The sequence below is a fragment of the Solanum lycopersicum genome, chromosome 7, assembly GCF_036512215.1.
Source record: "Solanum lycopersicum chromosome 7, SLM_r2.1".
In the NCBI taxonomy this organism is placed as follows: Eukaryota; Viridiplantae; Streptophyta; class Magnoliopsida; order Solanales; family Solanaceae; genus Solanum; species Solanum lycopersicum.
In genome coordinates, this window is record NC_090806.1 from 66,171,458 (window position 1) to 66,191,842 (window position 20,385).

Sequence of the window (20,385 nt, forward strand, 5' to 3'; positions counted from 1 at the left end):
TAAAGTGCATAAAATAACCTGTTGCATCTTCCCTTAAATAGTTGGAAGAAATCATATTCATCAAATACGACTTGAGTTACAATGTACACAGGTCAATCAACAGGCACGGGTGTGTGCTACAAACACAGAGAACAAATTTAAGAAATGTAATTTACAAGTTAGCTCAAAGGTGACTTGTGACTTGAGTACAACTGATTGCTGTAATTCTGAGAACTGTACAATTTGATTCGCTGAATTGACAAGTAATATCACATAGTTGCAACTCGTGAATGTGCTTTAGTACAAATATTCTCTGCATGTCAGGAATCTAAAAAGATAAATTGCAGGCTATGAATGTGTCCGTCATTGCAATTTTCAACTATGAATATTTGTTCTCAAAATCAGAAATAAAAATTCAACTACGGATACTCTCTGCAACATGATCAGAATCTTGGAAATAGTAAACATAATTAGCCATTGAGACTTACAAGTCACAACTGGCAATTGAGATTCATAAATTACATTCCAGCACTGAGTTCTATAAAACATCTGAATGTGACTTGAGCTATTACTACTACCAGACTGATCGTTAACTCAGTTAACTAAGGACATATGCGATCACATTCATGGACTTTGCATATTATCAAAATTCTCACAGAATTTCTGGAATTTGGCAGCCAAAAGTCCACATTTTGGGGGAAATTCCTGACTTTCTCTATGCTGTTTTTCCTAATATCTCTCTTAAGCAGTAGATTGAGATTGAAGACTTGAAGAGTCCAAGCAAATATTTCCCACCAACCCTCTACCTTCCTCCTTCTCTTCCTGCCACCATCACCCTCCATTGATCTGTGGCGTGTCTTTCTGATTCTTCCAGCTTAGTTGAGCAAGACAAATCTGCAATGATTGATTTTATACATATTAGGCTACTATTTTTCAACAAATTGATCTGCCCAACTTTCATAACAGATTTCCGCCACCATTTTTCTGCAAATTCGATCAAATAGCACATTAAGAAAAATGAAATTTGAGCTTTTACAGAAAAAAGATAAGTTGGTAATTAAAAGCTCCAAATCACTTCTTACAACCGAAAAGGTAAAAACAAACAAACTGCAGTTTTGCATAATTAGTGTTTGGACTAGCAAAAAAAAGTTGGAAGAGAGCTCCCGAAAACACAACTACTGCGTTCCATTCAATAAATCTATGGATCCTGTTGAATTTAAATTGCGTGACTGAAATTCATTCTGATCAGGCATAACGTAGTTATACCCTTTTCCAGCAGCACTACTCTGGCAAACAATTTCATAACTTCGCTCAGAAACTATGCTGTTACCTCTTTAACATCAAACCTGTTTCTTATTCCTTGACAAAATCATCACTCAAATGGATTTAGTAAACAGCAGACCTCTAATCTCGAGAAAATTAGTAGCAGCCTCTGTTGCTTGAAGTGGCAAAGTAACAAATGGTGAAGAAGAAGATGTTGGTGGGCTGTAAACAACATTGTACCTTCTTTTTTTCTTGCAGTAACTTCTAACACTGTCACAGAAATAAATATTTATGTGGTAGTATAACACTGTTTTGCCTTGCTGTTATGTCTGTTCAGAACTGGAGCAGTTTTGGGTGGATGTCTTGATTAGTTTGTTTGTAAAAACATTATCATTACATGTTAAGGGTTTTTACATTTAGTGCTTGTTCATGAATGATTTATGGAATGATAAATGGATTGTTTCAATATTTTGTTGTGGTTTGCAGTCTGTTGATTCTCTATCTGGTCAATTCCTTATATATGGCCCAACTTGAAGCTATGCCTGTAAGGGAGATCCATGGAGGTCTGAGATTTGTTGCTGGTATGAATATAGTCTGTCTACTAGCAAGCACATATGCAACTTATACTTTGTATGATATATATTATTCATGTAATCTCCCATTTTGTGGACCTTTTCGTTTCCAACTGGAAGTTACATTGTTCTTATTCACTCTTTTCATAATATTTGAACGGGTGTGAACTTCTTTTTGTATGGTTCCCATGGCTATTGGTCTAGTGTGATGTGTGTGATAGATGTACGGCAAATGGGCAGATCAAATATAGATGGGTGGAAAACGGTTTAGCATTATTGCACGAAAGTCATAAAACTAATTGTTTTAATTGAAGGTTAGAACTTTTTATGGAATTGCACATATATTGTATTAAGATTAATTGTATGTTGGTTGCTCTCTTTAAAAAGGCTGACTTAAATTAATAGTGATCTAGTAAGGTTAGAAGTTAAATGGGTCTAAAGTCTCTTCATGAAGTATGAGGTCTATAAAGTATGAGGCCTTATGTTATATACTGGGATGTTATTGACGTATTACCAGTTTAATGATGGGCTAAACTAGAATTACATTAACTTGAGCATTTTTAAATAGGGTTACGATCCCCAAAAAGTGTTTACTTTTCTCATATGAGGATATCCCATCATTGGAAAATTTAAGAGCCTAGACGAAAAAGTAGTGGAGAGAGCTAGTAAGATGTGACATGATGCAACTTTAGGTTACCAAGGACATGAACATAGATGCGAGGGCGTGGAGGACACATATTAGGTTAGAATGTTAGTAGGTAGTATAGTGTAGCGTTATCCTGCTTAGGGTGGTTGGTGTTTTCCATCGTACTAGTTATATTATTGTAGTTCTTGTTTTTGATATTTATCATTGTTTACTGTTAGCGGAAACGTGAAACTAAAGAACAAGGAAGAACAACAATATTTAACATGGTTCGGATCAAAATGATCCTACGTCCACCAAAGAACAACTGCACCAATATTTATTTCACTATACAAAGAATATAAGTGAAATACTACAAGAGAGAGAACACAATGCCTTAGAAGGTGAGAAGGCAAGTGAAAGGATGATTTGAAAATGAATTAAGAGCTACCTATTTATAGGAATAAATTCATCCTATTGATGTCATCCATGACATCGCTATGTGTCAAAATTTTCAAGGTTAAGATAGCAAACCATTATATGGTTTGCCTAACTTTCACCTACCAAGATACAATCTTTGACTTGTATTTCCTACTAATTATCTTCCTACCAAATATTCATATTAATTCATCTTCCATTTAGTTTGATTCCACAAGAACCAAAACCAACTCTTTCAATCTCCACCTTGGTTTGTGTTCCAAGCATGCGTATAAACAACTCCGGCCAAAACTTCTAAGCTTACTGGGCAATCCCATTGTAAGAAACAAGAAGAATCAAACCTTTGTTGAACATACCAGCTCCACCTAGCAGTTGTTCTCTTAGAGTTTCATCAATTGATGCATACTCCCGCCAAGTCCTTGCAGTGTGCAAACTTGGCAAGCGGGACTATTTTGGTCAACATGTCTGCAGCGTTATCGTCTGTGATAACCTTCTCAACCTTGATAGCTCCCTTTTCTACGACATCTCGAATAAAATGAAATCTGACATCAATGTGTTTGGTGCGCTCATGAAATCTTTGATTTTTAATCAAATGAATAGCACTTTGACTATCACATTTTAGAATTGATTTAAGCTGAGCTGAACTCAATTCTGCCACCAAACCTTTCAACCAGATAGCTTCGTTCACTGCCTCCGTTGCTGCCATATATTCTGCCTCTGTTGTAGACAAAGCGACAATCGACTGTAAAGTCGATTTCCAACTAACGGCACTGCCAACGAGAGTAAAGATGTATCCAGTTGTGGACCTCCTTCGATCAAGATCCCCTGCATAGTCAGAATCAACATAACCGAGAATTGAAATACCTTCACTTTTCCGAAATGTTAGGCCAACATCAGGAGCTCCTTTGAGATATCTCAATATCCACTTGACAGCTTCCCAATGCCTTTTTCCTGGATTTGCCATATACTTGCTTACTACACTTACAGATTGGGCAATATCTGGACGTGTGCATACCATAGCATACATAATGCTACCAACTGCACTCACATAAGGAACCTTTGACATATGCTCCACCTCATCCATAGATTGAGGCATTTGTAACTCTGAAAGCTTGAAATGAGAAGCTAAAGGTGTACTTACAGGCTTGCTCGTATCCATATTGAATCTTTCAAGAACTTTTCGGATGTACCTCTTCTGAGAAAGATGTACAACACCATTTTCTCTTGAAATTTCCATTCCAAGGATTTTCTTTGCAACTCCTAGATCCTTCATGTCAAATTCCTTGCTCAACAGTTTCTTCAAAATATTTATCTCAGACATTTTCTTGTGATACACACAACTATCAAATGCACTCCTCGAAAATCCATGTGTAGTCATGAATGCATCAAACCTCTTGTACCACTGTCTAGGGGATTGTTTCAAACCATACACAGACTTCTTCAGTTGGCATACATGGTCTTCTTTTCCTTCAGCTAGGAAACCTTCAGGCTGATCCATATAGATTGTCTTTTCTAGATCACCATGTAAAAAAGCTGTTTTGACATCAAGCTGTTGAAGCTCTAAATCAAACTGTGCAACCAATGCTAGCAGCACGCGAATTGAGCTATGTTTCACGACTGGAGAAAAGATCTCATTGTAGTCAATTCCCTCCTTCTAACTGAAACCCTTTGCAACCAATCTCGCCTTGAACCTAGCAGCTTCCACTTCTGGAATACCTTCTTTCTTTCTGTAGACCCATTTGCATCCAACTGTCCTTATCCCCTTTGGCCTTTTAACTAAGACCCATGTCTCATTTCTGTGAAGAGACTCCATCTCTTCCATCATGGCCAACTGCCATTGTGCAGCATCTTTGCAAGAAGTTGCTTCAATATACGAAGAGGGCTCGAGATCCTTAATCTCTTCTTCTGCAGCTACGAACGCTTGTGCAATCAGATTTTCTTGCTCTATAAGACGTTCCGGTTTCCGTATCCGCCTTTTGTCCCTTCCCTTCGCAATTGTGTATGGTTCATTGGAAGCAAGTTCTTCTGCATCTTTTGACTCATCACTTTGAGTCTCTTGATCTCGTTTCTTGGTAAGCTCCACCGGTAGCTCCACCTGCTCGTTGTTCTCGTTTCTAGATGACTCCACAGAAACTTTACGAGGATCAAGTATAGAGGATTCATCAAAGGTAGCATCTCTACTAACTACAAATTTGAGTAAAGACAAACACCATAGTTTGTACCCTTTTACTCCATCAACATACCCTGACCAGACCTCATTTGGAGTCTTAAAGTCAATCGCTGATGCTGGAGACCGATTGACAATATGAGAAGCAGTATAAACTGCTTCAGCCCAAAATACTTTGGACATCTTAGCTTGTAAGAGCATACAACGAGCCTTCTCAAGAAGAGTTCTGTTCATTCTCTCGACAACTCCATTTTGCTGTGGTGTGTGCCTGACCGTCTTATGCCTTGCGATCCCATGAACCTTGCAGAAATCATTGAACTCTTCACTGCAAAACTCCAAGCCATTGTCCGTGCGAAGATACTTGATTTTCCTCTCAATTTGATTTTCAACCAAAATCTTCCACTCTTTAAATGCTTCAAAAGCATCACCTTTTGTCTTCAGGAAACGCACCCAAACCTTTCGTGAAAAATCATCAATGAATGTGAGAAGATACCTCTTTCCTCCCTTTGATGGAAGCTTAGAGGAACCCCATAAATCTGAATGGATGTAGTCTAGCACCCCTCCCGTCTTGTGCTTGCCAGTGTTGAAGCTGACCTTTTTCTGCTTCCCTAAGACGCAGTGCTCACAAAATTCAAGTGTGCTGATTCTTCTCACTATTCAAAAGGTTGCGGTTGCTCAACATCTCTAATCCTCGTGCGCTCATATGGCCTAGTCTCATGTGCCATAATTTTGCCTTGTCATCATTAGATAACTGCACTGTAGATGCATTTACAGAGCCAATAATGGTGCTTCCCGCAAGTGTGTAGAGGCCATCCTCCAGCTTGGCCTTCAACATGACTAAAGACCCTTTAGTCACTTTCATAGTTCCTCCTTCACTCATGTACTTATAGCCTTGTTTATCTAAAGTACCCAGGGAGATCAAATTCTTCTTGAGATCAGGAACATGACGGACTTCTGTAATAGTCCTCATGATTCCATCATGGCAGCGAACATGAACTGAACCAATGCCAACTATTTTTCAAGTTGCATTATTGCCCATTAATACAGTTCCTCTGCTTGTTTCATAGCTGCTGAACCAATCTTTTCGGAATGTCATATGCAGAGTACAACCAGAGTCTAAGATCCATTTGTTGTTATAGACTCCATTATTGCATGATGTTGTTAGTACATAATCATCATCATTATCATGTACTCTCTCAACAATGGATGCACTCGCCTTTTCTTTGGACTTCGACATAGGGCAATCTCGTTCAAAGTGCCCCTTCTTGTGACAGCCCCAACACTCCGCATTCTTTTTGTTCACACGAGACTTTGATCTGTACTTCGATTTGCTCCTTCCCTTTTGGCTAGTACGACCTCTTACAAAGAGTCCACTAGCTTCGTCACTTTTGTCTCCTTCAAAATGCATTCGCACATCACAAGAGTTTAGTGCTTGCCGCACTTGCTCAAGTTTAATAGGTTGTTTGCTATACATCATTGAATTCTCAATATCACGATATTTTGAAGTCAATGAAAATAGTAAACAACATGCAAGTGTCTCCTCGTCCTTTTTAATTCCAGCAGCTTGTAAGTCCATCACAAGTTTATTGAACGCATCTAGATGGTCTTGCAACAAAGAACCTGAATCCATCTTAAATGTATGAAGACGCCGTTGTAACAACATCCTTGTTGTCACTGACTGGTCCTGGTAAAGCCCTTCCAGCTTTTCCCATAACTCTTTGGCCGTCTCTTCGGTACTTGTACTCACTTCACAAAGTACGTTAGGTGTAAGGGACAGTTGGATTGCACTCAATGCATCTCCTTCAATCTTTTCCTTATCGGATTCCGATATCTTATCGGGGTACTTTCCGTCAATAGCATGGATTGAACATTCCCTCCGCAGTAACGCTATCATCTGGATTTTCCAGATATTGAAGTTGTTGCATCCACTAAATCTATCAATTTCAAACTTCATGGAACTCATTTTTTTTTACTTGTTCTTCCTTTTCTACTACAATGTATTTGGAACTACAGAAAACCAAAGTAATCCTTTTCTGATGTGGAAGTTCAGACTGTGCTGCAACCACAGAGCATACTCAGACAGAACCTTGCTCTGATACCAATTGTTAGCGGAAACGTGAAACTAAAGAACAAGGAAGAACAACAATATTTAACGTGGTTCGGATCAAAATGATCCTACATCCACCAAAGAACAACTGCACCAATATTTATTTCACTATACAAAGAATATAAGTGAAATACTACAAGAGAGAGAACACAATGCCTTAGAAGGTGAGAAGGCAAGTGAAAGGATGATTTGAAAATGAATTAAGGGCTACCTATTTATAGGAATAAATTCATCCTATTGATGTCATCCATGACATCGCTATGTGTCAAAATTGTCAAGGTTAAGATAGCAAACCATTATATGGTTTGCCTAACTTTCACCTACCAAGATACAATCTTTGACTTGTATTTCCTATTAATTATCTTCCTACCAAATATTCATATTAATTCATCTTCCATTTAGTTTGATTCCACAAGAACCAAAACCAACTCTTTCATGATGTTAAGTTGTTTGTCCAGAATTTGTTGATATGCCAATAGCATAAATATGAAACGTTAGCTCCAGTTGGTTTCTTACAGCCTATACATGTTCCTAACAGTTTGGGAGGATAGTTCCCAAGACTTCATTGTGGACTTCCTCCTAATGTCTTTAATACTATTCTTGTGGTGGTGGACAGGTTTAGCAAATACAGCCAGTTCTTGCTTTATCTCATCCCTTTACTGCTACAACAGTGGTTGATGTTTTCTATAATGAAATTTTCAGGTTGCATGTTTTTTACCCTGCTTTGTTCTTTCGGATCGTGATGTTGTTTTACAAGTGCATTTTGGCAGGAACTTTTTCGCCTTAGTCGCACTTGTCTCAGTATGGGTACATCATATCATCCCAATCTGACGTGCAAATGAAGGTGTGGTCAATCGATACCTTGAAATTTACTTGCATTATTTTGCTCACGACGAGCCAAAATCATGGCTTCAGTATCTATCTTGGGCTAAATACTCATTCAACGGTAGCTACCATTCTTCCACCAATATGACTCATTTCCAGATTGTGTAAGAGACGGAACCACCACTCTTGTATCCCTTTGTTCATGGAGTGATGGAGAAACTAAGCAAGATCAAATGTTAACAGTACTAAGCTCCAGTCTAATGAAGGCTCAATCAAGAATGAAATCTCAAGCTGATCACAAGCGGTGTGACCTATCTTTTCATGTGGTTGATGTCGTATTCCTTCGTTTGCAACCTTATCGGCAGAAGAGTTTAGCCAAACATCCAAATGAGAAACGTTCACCTAGATATGACCATACAAAGTTGTTCGCAAAGTTGGTCTTGTTGCTTATGAATTGCTGCTACCTCAAACATCCAAGGTCTATCTGATTTTTCAAGTCTCGCTGTTTCGTCCTGCTTGTGATTGTTCTGATATTGCTTCCCCTCCACCCTTACCACTATTGGGTGAATTGGAATTCATGGTGGAGCCTGAAAAAGGTTTATCACATCCATGGGTGAAAGAATTGGGAGTACCAACTCTTAAATCACTTATTCAATTGCGTCGTACCTGTTGAAGAGGCTAGTTGGGAAGACTATGACTTTTTTTTAGGACAAGGGAAAACCCGCAGCCGCTATTCTTTGGATGTGCACAGGGTAAAACCCCGCTCCTATGCAATAGCTCAAAAACCACATAGGTTTTCGCTGGCAAGGGGTTTCGAACTTGAGACCTCCAACATGAAAGTCTCAAGATCAAACCCCTTGCTATGACTTGCTTGGTGTTCAATATCCTTTTTTTGCCTCAAGAACAAGGTATCTTTCCGGAGGGATACCAATCCACCTTTCCAGACGTACTTCAGAAGAAACTGTCAACAAAAGGTTAAAGGTTTGAAGAGTTCTGGAAAAACACAACTGCTACAACACTGTTTCCTTGATTTGCAGCAGTTAGTCTAGCGGTTATTGTTCCTAGTTTATTTTGTAAGGGGTCGTTCGGTGCGAGGGATTAAAAATAATAGTGATGGGATAAAAAAATTTATCTTGTTTGGTTGCCATGTTTGGGATAACTTATCCCACCATTTATATCATAGTGATGGGATAAGTTATCTCACATAGATGGTGGGATGAGTTATCTCAGGATAGCAAACCTCAGGAGTTATCCTGGGACTCATAGTCTTATCCTATTATATGTTCTCTATAAATATGTGATTAGGATTATGTTTATTTTCAGAAAAATGTAACTTTTAAATATGTAATTAGGATTAATAATTTGGGTAATACAACATATCCAATGAAATCCCATAATTGGTGTTTGGGAAAGGTAGAATGTATGCCAACCTTACCGCTACCTCGTGGAGGTACAGAGGCTTTCTTTTAAAGACCTTCGGCTCAATGTAGCAAATCCAGGTAAAAAGAAGGAGACGAAAAATATAGCACTTAACAAGAAAGCAATAAAAGTCTACCAAAATGGAGCAAAGATAACAAAATAGTGCGATAATCAATACATAATAAACAACATACTAGGATAGGTTATTGAAAACAATAGTAAATGAAAGAGTTGGTTTTGGTTCTTGTGGAATCAAACTAAATGGAAGATGAATTAATATGAATATTTGGTAGGAAGATAATTAGTAGGAAATACAAGTCAAAGATTGTATCTTAATAGGTGAAAGTTAAGCAAACCATAAAGCAAACCATTATGGTTTGCTATCTTAACCTTGACAATTTTGACACATAGCGATGTCATGGATGACATCAATAGGATGAATTTATTCCTATAAATAGGTAGCTCTTAATTCATTTTCAAATCATCCTTTCACTTGCCTTCTCACCTTCTAAGGCATTGTGTTCTCTCTCTTGTAGTATTTCACTTATATTCTTTGTATAGTGAAATAAATATTGGTGCAGTTGTTCTTTGGTGGACGTAGGATCATTTTGATCCGAACCACGATTTGGTAACAGAGGAATAACATGAGAATGTGCTCTAAGTGGTGGAAGGGATGTTGTTTCAGAAAATACAAACTGAAATTCATTTATAAGTGTTTGGATTGGATTAGATTACCAGGGGTCTCTGATAACATGTTAAAAGATTGGAAGATTGGAGGGAAGCCGTGGCGGAATTTGTTGATCTCATCCTTGCGGTTTGTAACTTTTCCTTTTCCATTTGAAAATTACTGCCTGCTCATGAATGAGTTATCGAAGAGTTTTTGGTTTCTTCAGTTTTTCTTTTCTTTCTTCAATTTTGGAGGGATAGAGTCTGATTGGATTGACTTAAAAAAAAATAGCTTGTAGGTCAAAAATAAAAATTCAAACTTAAATGACTTTTAAGTCAAAAAAAGTAAGAAAGTAGCGGAGGCCTATTTTCGGTTTTTAACTTGTTTTAAGTCATTTTAATTTTATTTGAAGTTATTTTTAACCTTGCCAAATACTTTCTAAACTTATTTTAAGTCATTTTTGACTTATTTGAATTTATTTTAGTATTTGCCAAACACTTCTGAAAGTCAACAACTAACTTTAAAGTAGGTATGACCAACTTTTAAGCCAATCCAAACACATTCTAAGAAACTGATCAGTTTCCAAGTTTACTTAAACCAAGCAAAAGACGATTCACCCTTTTGTATGAAAAAAACTTAGCTGGATTGCGTGTTTTACATCAAATCAATAGATGCATTAGAATGAAGGTAAGTTTTATACATAAGATTTTGTTCATGAGAAAGTCCACTGTTTCTGGTATTTGGTTGAATTGCTTGTAATTGGACTTGTCAGTTTGAATGAGTGGCATTGGCATACCAAACCTCAGATTGTTGAGTAATTGATCAGGGAAGATATCTTCATACAGTAAAAGGAATCCATACTCTATACTAAAAGCAATGTCGCATCAAACAACATTAAACACTAACACATGCCAATGATTTCAACATCTGATTTTATTCATTTTCAATAACCACGAGATGATTGATATCAACATCTCATTTAATTCGTTTTCAACTGCCATGAGATGATCCTTTTAGGCTGATCCTTCTGTCGGCGAATACTCTTATTACACTCAGTCTCTGAAGAATGAGAAATAACTACGCACCATTTACATAGAAAATTCAAGCATTGTATATGTCATTAGTCTGATCCTTCATAGGAACTACTCCTAAATCCTAATAACGAACTAGCAAAAATGTGACTTTATTCACACGTTTCCAACTCAATTAATTCAAGTAATGAACTTAGAATGATTGTTACAACAGTCTAATTTGAGTAGCTAAAGAATTTCTAACTATTTTCAGTTTATTCACACCCAACTATTTTTTTTAAATGAAAGGGGTAAAAAACGATTGAGATAATTTTTTGCGACTAGACCTTTTAAATTTTTTTTTTAGTTCAGTAAATATTAGGTCAATTCAAAAAAAGGTAAAAATGTTTTATATTTCCCTTTTTTCACATGAATAATTTTTTCCTCTTGCCCCTTTTTCTTTTGGGGGCACATTAGGTGCGGCTAACCTGCCTATTTCTCCGACAAGCGACGAAGGATGATGACGGAGGAAGCTTACGATGGTACCGATCTGAAATGGCCTAATTATTTCCAGGTACTTTAGAGCTTTCTTCACATCTTTTTTGCTACATAAGCGTAGAATTGCTACATTAACTTGTGATTTGCTTGTATCTGTTTGTTCAATAAATTCTATTTGTTTTGGAAAGTGCACACACTTTGGAGTTCTAACCAGATGTCTCCAAACAGACTAAGAAGTGTTTGTGATTGTATACTCTGTAGTTGAAGTAACAGAGATAGAGAAAAATTAGAAAAAGAAAAAATTCGAGTTATTCTTGTGTTAATATGATTCTCACATGTCATTTTAGAGTTACTTGATCATTTTGATTTCTTTTCGTTCACTTTACGTTGTTATAGATAAGAAACTGTAGAGAAGAGCAAATCAACCATCTATAGGAAACCTCTGGTGTAAAGCCTATGGGCGGTATGATACTTCACATTTGATTCGTCTAAGTTTTTTTTGTTCAACTTTTTTCCCCTCTTTGATTTATTATTGTTTTGGTAACTGAACTTTGTATTAGTTATCAAATGTGAAGCATTTACAACATCATAGCGGAAAGGACACACACTGCTATCCTAAGCTTTAAACTCAGGAAAAGTGTGCTCTGCAGAGCTAAAATAACTAGAATTTAAGTTGTGAAACAAAAACAGTAGCAATTTTTCTGGCCAGACCTCCCCATTCGCTGCTTTTCTGCTCAAAGATTTGGGAAAAGGTACAATTACCCCCTAGACTATGACCGAAATCCTAGAGACACACCTTAACTAAATTAAGTTCCTATTACTCCCTTGAACCCATTATTTGTAATTCTGTACACCTTTTTGGCTTACATGGCATTCAAATATCTCCCACACGCCTCAATTGCATGGAGTCACGGAGTGTGCCACGTAAGCCAAAAGGTGTGCAAAATTACAAAAAAGAAATGAGTTAGGGGTAATAGGACTTTAGTTTAGTGAAGGTGTTTCTCTAGAATTTCGATCATAGTCTAGGGGTGGTTGTGCCTTATCCCCAAAGATTTTCATATTTCTCTCTATCTAAAGACCATGAATATACTCAGCGTACAACATCCTACATATCTGAGCCTTTTGTGTCTTCCCCTCAGCACTCTTGAGTGTATTGGTTCTCTGTTGAGATAGAAAAATACAATTGTTATATATGTTGATTTGAGACTTATCAACATCACCTTGTCTTTGCATGATTTTAATATATATAGAGATTTAATTTAAGACAATTTATTTCATATGTCTAGATTGTCTTTAATAACTTCTACAGGAAATTGGACTGTAGGGCGCCTTTTTAACACCAAACAAAAGAAAACTCCAACGATGTTGTGTATATCGATTTCTGAAGGTGAATTCAGTTAAATTTTTGCATTAGGTTTATGTTTTATATTTTACCGTGCTAATAATATAGAGAGAGGTCATTAAAGACAAGGTGACTTGACATCTCTCTTTGGCCAATAAAACTACCTTTTCTCTCTCTTTCTTTTTTTCATTCCTTCGCTATGTTAAAAGCTCACCAAGTCTCTGGATTAACAAATTGTTAAAGCTGCGCGCTTGCTTTCCCCAAGCAAACGCAAATAGCAGCAGTTTCACCAAATGTATTGTAACTTATTTAACTGCATTCAAGTCTTTAATTTGTTGAATGTTGGATGAATATAGAATTGTACAAGAAAACGTTTTTTGGGTTTTTTGAACTGTATTAAAATAAAACGTTTGACACTTACTTTCTCTATCTTTTCTCGCAAACCTGCGTGTATAATTACTTGTTTAAAACCATAGTTTGTTACCAAATACATTTCGAGCAAGTCACCACTGCCACTGTTTTGGAAAGAAGGAAAAGAGTAAAGGAAAGAGGAAAATGTTTTTTATTATATGTGGATGACACTGGTTTTCACGAAGCTAAACAAGAATAAATTTGCTACCTAACGTTGATACTGGTGATCTTTGAAGCTTGCTCTGGGTTGAAGGTTAACCGGAGGAAAAGCAATATTTTTCCAGTGAAAGAGGTGCAGCAAACTCAGTCTCTTGGCAGATACTTTGAAGTGCAGGGTAGAGGAGTTGTTGCCCACAATTTATTTGGGAATGCTCTTGGGGGCTAATCACAACGTTGTGAATATACGGGATGGAGTAATAGAGAAAACAGAAAAAAGACTAGCTCTTTGGGAAGCACAATACATTTCCCTCGGAGGTAGAGTTGTTTTGATCAATGCAGTCCTAGATTCTTTGCCAGCATATGTAATGTCTTTATTTCCCATTCCTTGGTGAGGTGGTGAAAATCTTAGACAAGTTGAGGCTGGATTTCTTGTGGAAAGAAGCAAGATTGAGAAAAGTTTCAACCTGGTAAAATGGAGCACAGATTAGCAAAGCAAGAGTTTTGGAGGTCGAGTGAGGAACCTAAAGCTTCATAATAAGATTTTACTTATCAAATTGCTATGGAGATTAACTCAAGCAAATCAGTCCTTGTGGAAGGAGATTATCCTTCATAAGTATGGTCCGGAGGGGCAGTGTACCTTTAGGTTTGGGTTTGGGGTTTGGAAATCTATCAGGAATCTATTGATGACTCTCAAGCTTAACACTAAAGTTAGATTTGGTAGGGGAGGTCATGGCACTCTTCATTCCCTTTTCCCTGGACTGTTTTCAATAAGCTTGAATACTGGATGTCGTATACAAGAAATGTGGTCCCCTCAAGGGTGGAACCTGACGTTCAGAAGACTCCTAAATGATTGGGAAATACCATGAGTAGCAGATTTTCTAAACCTAATAGGAAACTTCCTAAGGCACTAATAGAGACTCGAACAAACTCATTTAGGGGCACCACAATGATTAATTTTTCACTGTTAACTGGGTATATAAGAGGGGACTGAGTGTAGTTGCAGGCAGGTCAACTATACCTTGGAATACTATATGGAAGAGTGTGTCTCCTAATAAAGTGAAATGCTTCACTTGGCTGGTAGCTAGGAAAGCATGCTTGACACATGAGGCAATGCAAAAAAGGCGGTCCATCTTAGCATCTAGAGGCACTAGAAATCAACAAACACCTTTTCATGCATTGCAAAGTAACAACACTAGTTTGGGCTATGTTCACTTCTATTGTTGGAATCAACAGGGTCATGCTCGAACATACTGTAGACTTGCTTAGCTGTTGGATTAAAGGAGGAGGAAGCAAAATCCAGAATTGATGGCGGAGGACAGTCCCGACCTGCATCCGATGGAGTGGTGGACCATTTGGAAGGAGAGGAACCAGAGGATTTTGAGGGAAAAAATCCTCTATTTTGAAGATTAAGTGGAAATTTATTACTTCACTAGGTTTTTGGTGTAAAGAACAGAGAGTGGATTTTGTAGGCTCATTGTAAGTATCTCTCTTTTCCTTTCCCGTAAACTTTTTGGAGGTGGCCAGCATAGCCTTGATGCCGAATAATACAATTAACCAATTTTTTAAAAAAAAGTAAAGGAAAAAGGAAAAATGGAAGTAAAAGGAAAAGGGATGTAAGGTATAATAAATCTCCTAATTTGATTCCTCCTTCACTGTCAAAAGAGGATTCAAATTAATTTCTCTATATGACTTCATTATTGTAGGAGGAATCCCATTTTTGTTGTCGGGTTTTTCCCTTAATATGCTCCCTTCTCCAAACTTATATTTTTATCTCCTTTCCTTTGAAACCATATTTTGTTGTCAATTACTTCAATGCATTTAAAATTCATCTCCTTATTTAGTTCTTCTTTCAATGTCAAAATTATTTGGTGATGATTTAGATTAACTTTTCTCTTTAGGACTTTATTGTTGTTGGAGGAATCCCATTTCCATTGCATTTTTTAGTGTGCAAAAATTCTATTCACATTGTCAATTCAACACAAGAACAAAAGGAGCACTTATAACAATAATCACCAAGAACTTGCAGAGAATTAATAACAATATGTAGCATGGAATCCCCAAACTATCTAGATAAGAAATAAAGGTGTATCATCAACTATTCCTATTTTTTTATGACAAGGAAAACCTGCATCCAATACCCTTTGGATGCACATAGGAGAAGTAACCCACACTAAGCAAGCATGGTGCGACAAGCTCGATCTAGAAGACAAATCCTTTACTTTCGATACCAAGGGGTTTCGAACTTGAGACCTCCAATATGGAAGTCCCAAGCCCAAACCACTGCGCTTGATATTTAACTTGATTTGAGATACCGTGGCATACATATAAGTTTAAGTGGTGTCAATACTTAAAGAAGTGACAAGTGAAACAAAATCATTTTAATACATCATACAAGAAAACACAATTCAAATCCTATCAAGAAACCATCAAAGATCAATATGACGTAATTGACCTTAAGTATTAGATAAACCCCAAATTGTTTTATGAAATAGATTCTTTACATGAATACCCATTAGTATACAACCCTTCCTCGGACCTTGTATTTTGTATATTGTGTTTCCCTTTATTTCATAGAACTTAAACCCACAAAGAAAAACAATGGATATATTCAAGTAGTCTCTGTTTGCTTTTACTAAGATTATCAACGCATAAAATCTGCTCATTTTAAGTACTCCCTTTCACTATTAATTGTCATACTTTCCATTTTTAGTGTCAAACTTTAAAAACCTTGACTAACATATTAGAATATATTTTTTCATCATATTGATATGTAAAAAATTGCAATGTATAGTACTTTTCAAATAGATTTTGAATATCTAAATTTTTTGTTTAAAAAATCGAATTAATGTAATATAATTAAACTTTGAAATTAAGTCAAATTGATTTTTGAAAAGCACAACATGACAATAAAAGTGGACGGAGGGAGTAATAAATTATACATAAAAAGTTGTTTTTGCTAAATTTAGAATGTCAAATAATTACCTTTACTAGTATTAAAATTTGTAAACACTGACATTATAACAAATAAAGGATTTCGCGGGAATAATAAATATGAGTATTTATAATAATTACTCAATATAAATGGCCCAAACGCGTTGGTGACTTCGGATACAATGGTATTAACTTATTTATTACCGCTAAAGGAAAATCTATTGCTACTATGTCTCTTTTGTTGTAGAGTAAATAGCATATATAAGTGCAGTTTGCAGCATAACACTAACCCAAAAGGAAAAATAGTGATTTTTTTTAGATGGTAGTAAATTCCAAATACCTTTTATGAGTGATAACTTATGTTTTTGGGCGTGATTTGAACTCTTTATTGGGAGAGAGAAATTGAGGAAGTTCAATATATGTTTTTAGAGAAAAAATGATTGTGTACTTGGCCAAATACATAAAACATGGAATGTCAAATAGGAACATGTCTTAGTTGAGGTGTCAAAATGAAAATTAGAGTTAAGTTTAAGGGGCGCTTATGAATTTGGTGAAGTATAAAACCATTTTCTCTACAAAATATATAATGCACTTCCCCAATTCATCTCTTCCTATCTAAAGAGTTGAAAGACAAATTGCTTACCCTAAGACTTGAGTAGTCCAAATAGTGTCCTACAACTAAAGCACTAATAAAAGGTATTTGAAATATACTACTTTCTCTAAGGGTTAGTGTCATGCTACAATTAATAGATTCTTTAGAGTTCGCAAATTTTATACTAATTAAGCTATTGATTTGTTGTTCTAAATCTAGCAAAAAAACAATTTCTAATTGCTCAACAAACATCTTGTCAATTAAGTGCATAATATATTCTCCCCCAATTAGTTCATCCTTTAATCCAAAGAGTGTCTTAGTCTTGTAATATCGTCATAGTGGAACATTGAGATTATAACTCCGTTGCCTCTTCGGAATCAGAAGGATCAATAGTGGCCCCATGGCTTCTATCAAGCAACGCTAAAATCTCGACGTATTTGCTCAAGAAGAATGAATACAAGCCAAATATGAAATGGAGGATCTCTAGATAACTAAAACGGGGCTTATAGCATATTTGGCCAAACTTCTAAAATGAGCTTATTTTGAAATGTCTTTTTATTATTGCAATGGAGGGGCTAAATGATATTTTGAAAATCGCTCGAGAAAAGGCGCGATTGAGAGGTTTTAGGGTTTCCAGTAGAGTGGGGGCTGATCTAGAGATTACTTACTTACAATATGCAGATGACACTGTTGTCTTCTGTGATGCTAACAAGAACCAACTCAAGATTTTAAGGGATCTTGGGCGGAAGGACAGGATATCTACCGACTACATACTTGGGGATGCCCTTGGGAGCCAAAAGCAAATCTTTAGGCATTTGGAATGGGGTGATTGTAAAATGTGAAAAAAGGTTGGTGAATTGGAAGAGCCAGTGCCTTTTCTTTAGGAGGAAGATTAACACTCATCAATAGTATTTTGGACTTTATGCCTACATATATGATATTACTTTTCCCTATGCCTGATGTCGTTATTGACAGGTTTGCTGCTTTTTGTGGAGGAATTTCCTGTGGGAAGGAAACAGTGAAACCAAGAAATTCCACTTGGTGAAGTGGGATACTCTGATTGAGAGTAAACAGGCAGGGGGGATGGGGATACGGAATTTAAAAATTCAAAATCAGTGTCTTATGATAAAGTGGCTATGGAGATTGCTTCCAGTAAGCAAGCTCTGTGGAAAGATGTAATACAGCCAAATATGAAATGGAGGATCTCTGGATAATAAAACGGTCACTAGCACTTATGGATCAAGCCATTGGAGAGCCATCGGAAACCATTGGCCAAAGCTCAGAGAAAATTGCAGTATTAAATTGGGGAATGGTAGAAAACCTCTTTTTTTGGAAGATAGTTGGCTAGAACGAGGATCTTTAAAAACCTTGTTCCCGAGTTTTTTCACCCTAAACCAGCAGCAAAGGGCCACTGTAGTAGAGATGTGGTCAAACCAAAGATTGAGTCTGTGCTTTAGAAGACCTCTAAATGACTGGAAGATCCAAAGGGTGGTGGATTTTACAAGGTCTTGGGGCAATTCAAAGGAACTATTCATGCACAAGATAGTTTGTGATGGCAGGATCACAATCGGGACAGTTTCAGTGTTAGAAGAGCGTACAAAAAATTTAATCCTTGTAACAGTCAGAGGAATGGGTGGCCATGGAAGTTTATATAGAAAACTAAAATCCCCTACAAAGTGTGTGTTTTACTTGGCTCGTTGCTAAGCAGACAGTTTTGACCCAGGAAAATCTTATGAAAAGAAAAATTCAATGAGTCCTAGGTGCCTACTATGTGGTGAAGAAAAAGTAAAGACTGTCAACCATCTCTTCCTTCACCATACAATAACCAACATTTTGTGGAATGTCTTTATCAATCAAAAGGACATGAAATGGGTTATGCCTAGGAAAGTTATGCACACTTTGAAGTTATGGAGCAGGTACACAAGCATTATCGGGCATAAAGAAAGATGAAAAATCATTTCGGCTTGCATCTGGTGGTCAGTGTGGAAAGAAAGAAACCTCAGATGCTTCCAAAACAAGAGCAATTCCATCCAGAAGATTAAGATGAACTGCTTAGTTTTGTTTCTTTTTTGGTGTAAACAGGAGTACATGGTAGATCTAGAATCACTCAAAGATGTTTTAGGTTCCTTGTAAATTTTGCTATAGGATTAAAGATCTTCCTAGTAATCTCTACAATTGTAATTAGGAACCTGTAACTTGTTGTGGCAGGTTCTCGTTTTTTGTTTTGGAATAGAATACAAGTTGTTACCTTCTCAATAAAAAAAGTATTGATGAGAAACAGTTTGTGTTTGACCAATAAATTTTGAAAGAACTTTTGAGTAACTTCTTATTAGTGATTGGCCAAGCTATTTCAAAGTGCTTCGAGGTGTATATTTCTCAAAAATATCTTTTAATTTTTTTTTCTTGGGGAAAAGCTACTTTTGAGCTTATGAAAAATAGATTGGCCAAGCACTAATTGCAAGATGGAAGGGTCAAAAACCCACTTAAGAGTATTGACTAATTCCGCATGTGCCAAAAATTGAATTAATTGTTAGGTTGAAAATTGAAAGGATTTATATTTTTGGGTAAAATCAAAAACCCACTTAGAGTATTGACTAATTCCGCATGTACCAAAAATTGAATTAATTATTAGGTTGAAAATTGAAAGGATTTATATTTTTGGGTAAAAGTTGTAAGTTATTGTAAGAAAAATTGGGTCGTAGCTGTTGTTCTCCGCTAGTGATCCTTCTCCTTGGCACCCAAAACTTTTCCCTTCCGCAGATATTCCTAACAAGGAATAAAAATTATATCTTACCCCTTTTCTCTATCAGCACACACATGGTGACGACTTCCTGAGGAAGCACAAGAACAAAACTCAGGTGACGATTGAGGAAGCTTACGATCATACCGAACTGGAATGGCCTTCCACTGTTGATGCCTAAATATTTCCAGGTATTATATAGGTTTCTTCACATAATTAAAGTGGAAAAATGCCAAATCTTTTTTGCTTATTTTTAAAAGAAGTATGAGCCTAAAATTGCCATATAAACCTATTTTTCCTTGTTGCTTTTATTTTATCTTTTTTTTTTTTGGTGAACGAAATAGTTTCATTTCAAAACCCAAGTGAATCACTACAAAACTAAATAGGTGCAGACCACCTATTTCTCATAACTCTGACAGCCACACCGTCTATTCATTTCCTACTAACAGAAGGCACTATAATAGGCTTACAATCAAATCTATCTCAAACTATTCAATGACTACCTTAACATTCAAATGGACAATGTCTGCCTGACTTGATGGAACTCCAGCTATCAAAGTAAGAGCAGCCTTCCAACTTGGAAGACCTTGAGCTCTCACATGAAGATGATATGAAATTTCCCTGCCCAACTTGTCCACGTGAA

At 36.6% G+C, this 20,385-nt stretch overlaps 1 protein-coding gene across 17 annotated transcripts in view; it reads left to right on the forward strand.

Annotated features, from left to right (window-relative positions):
- Positions 1 to 20,385, forward strand: part of LOC101258972 (F-box/FBD/LRR-repeat protein At1g13570) — a 31,201-nt gene that overhangs the window by 1,949 nt on the left and 8,867 nt on the right. For 3 of the 17 annotated variants that reach the window (XM_010325355.3, XM_010325351.3, XM_019214971.3), the window contains exons 2-5: positions 1,729 to 1,823; positions 11,547 to 11,643; positions 12,877 to 12,954; positions 19,813 to 19,933. The gene's annotated coding sequence lies outside the window, so the exon portion shown is untranslated. Of the gene's footprint in view, positions 1 to 1,728; positions 1,824 to 7,850; positions 10,207 to 11,546; positions 11,644 to 12,876; positions 12,955 to 19,812; positions 19,934 to 20,385 lie in introns of all 17 variants that reach the window. The other 14 variants (XM_069287121.1, XM_010325357.3, XM_026032119.2 and 11 more) reach the window with 11 other exon arrangements.